This window comes from Aplysia californica, unplaced genomic scaffold (assembly GCF_000002075.1).
Source record: "Aplysia californica isolate F4 #8 unplaced genomic scaffold, AplCal3.0 scaffold00365, whole genome shotgun sequence".
NCBI lineage: Eukaryota > Metazoa > Mollusca > Gastropoda > Aplysiida > Aplysiidae > Aplysia > Aplysia californica.
In genome coordinates, this window is record NW_004797635.1 from 335,284 (window position 1) to 337,915 (window position 2,632).

The window sequence follows — 2,632 nt, forward strand, 5'->3', positions numbered from 1 at the left end:
AGAGAGAGAGAGAGAGAGAGAGAGAGAGAGAGAGAGAGAGAGAGAGAGAGAGAGACAGAGACCTACACACACCCACATATATATTCCATTCCCTTTACAAGACATATACCCCCAGCACACACATCGCACGCACAGAAGACACTCACAGCACAGTATCCTTGACAGTTCTTTCTTTCTCCATTTTTGCTTAACCCTTTTTCCTCTACTTTCTTTTCTTTTTCTCACTCCAAACAACAATCCTCCAAATACCTCTCACTTGTACTGTCTGAAATACTTTCCTTATCTCCCTCCTCCACTCCTCTTACCTCAACAATCGTTCCCCTTCTCCTCCCTCCTTCACATATCTCTCCTCATCCTTCCCCTTCCTTCTATCAAAACCTCTTCCCTACCTCTCAGCTATCTCATACTGATCTCATTCTCAGTAACCACCCAACTAAACAACCGTGCCAATGTCCATTTGTTTTCAGCTTCGAGTGGTCAGTTTGGATTACAAAGCAGGCAAGCTTGAGACACGTCCGTTATTGTCTATAGTCCTTCAGCCACTACAGAATACGCGAATTGTCCAACACTGAATGACCAGCCACAAACTCGAACCAAGGAGCTCTGTCCCACGTCCATGTTAATGTTATTTGTACAAAATCTTATCAGATATAATCTCTCAGGATATCTGTTTATGCCTCTCTCAATCTGTGATTTCTCCCAATGTTCTGATTCTTGTTCAGGGTTCGGGTTTGTGTTGACAGATTTTCTGAGGACCTAACCATAACTCAACAATGATAGGATCAGGCCTGCAACAGATTCCCTTGGCCTACTGTTCATATTCATAATTTATAAGATTATAAGAGTTTTATTCTGTTCCTTTACAAATTCTGTCTTAGCCAGAAGTGTGCCAAATACATGTAGTTGTATTTTGTGCGACATTTTGTAAAGAAATATCGGTTTCAAGATAGCGCTTACCTAAACTTTGAAAACTGTAGATTCAGATTGACATGTTTAAAAAATACAAAGAAGCCAATTTCTCCGCACAAAGAAAAAAAAAGTTTGTTTGTTTTAGTAGAGGTTTTACGGCGCTCGCAACTGCACAAGGTCATATGAGCGCCAGAAAAAAAATTAAGCATTCATGATAATATACAATAATTTATTTAGTATGTTGGCGGAGTCACATTTCGATGCTGTCCTTCATACTATATATAAATTTATGTATTTTCTGAATTGCATTGTGTATATTATTTTATTATGTATTTATTATGTGCTCATTTCGTAACGATGTGTAAGCGTGCACGTGTGATGAGCAAGTAGATGTGTGTGTGTGTGTGTGTGTGTGTGTATGTGTGTGTGTGTGTGTGTGCGTGCGTGAATATTGTTCGTACATACATTTATGTAAAGCACCAAGAGCTGTGTTCACGCGGGAGTGGGCGCTATAGAAATTATCTTCATAATTATTATTTTTTAATTATTAGATTCTAACGTTGTGTTTAAATCCAAAGAGATTCTCTTAAAAGTGCAAGCATGTGAAACATCTTGTCCCATTCTGGATTAACCTCTTACAGCCTTAGAGATTTTCTCACAGCAAATTTATCACCAGCAAACGTCTGATTAGTCTGGAAGTGGAAAACTGAAGAAAACAGTGTCGGTGGCCTAGTGGTTAGGCTCTCGGACTCGCAACCGTAAGGTCGTGGGTTCGAATCCCGTCAAGGGCCCGACGTTGTGTCCTTGGGAAAGGCACTTTACACGAATTTCCTCACTTCACCCAGGTGGGAATGGGTACCCGGCTATAGACAGCGAAAGATCTTGTCATTTTCTTAGTGTTTGAGCGCTTAATCGACTGTATGCTTCCCGGGAAGCTGAGAATGTTTCGGAGTGTTCTATGGTCTGCTGGGGTAATAATATAGTGTAAAACGCATAGAGCCTGCTGTTGAGCGGGGATATGCGCTATACAAATGCTATCAATTATTATTATTATTATTATTATTAACTAGACAAGAAAGGATGGCGCAACACTGCTGTGTCTATTAATACACTACGAAAGCCCACAAAGGAACCCCTCGTTCTTTTCACTGGTAAGAATAAGATTGATAAGAATTTATACAGATTAGATCCAGATACATGTTTTGAAGAAAATATTCGAAAAGATTAGGAGCCTGGTCTTTGTTTCAGTTATCACTACACTGTGTTGATAAAGACAATTGACCAGGCTACAAAACCACATTAAGATCACTTTTTAAAAATCTTCAACGAGTCCAGAGTTGTCACAGTTGTTTTACCAGGGTAATGCCCAAAAGTAGATTTACTTAAAACAGCAATAGAAGGAGCTGTAGTTTAAGTGCTGTATATGGTTTACTTTAACTCTTAAAATTAATACAAATTAAAGTTTGATACCAACTTAGAAAACACTATTTATTTGGTATAATTTAAAAAAATAAGTGAATACAAGTATGAAAAATACAATTTCCTGTACAGATGTCACAAGGGAAAGTTTAACACGAGTTTTTAAATACATGTACTAGTACGTGTATTCATCGTTAAAATTTGTAAGGCTAGGTGTAGATCTTTCCTACCAGAAGATCAGGGGTGTGGCAGAAAGACAGCAGTAAGGAGGAGCCAAGGAGTAGCAGTAGAAAGGCTGCAGAAA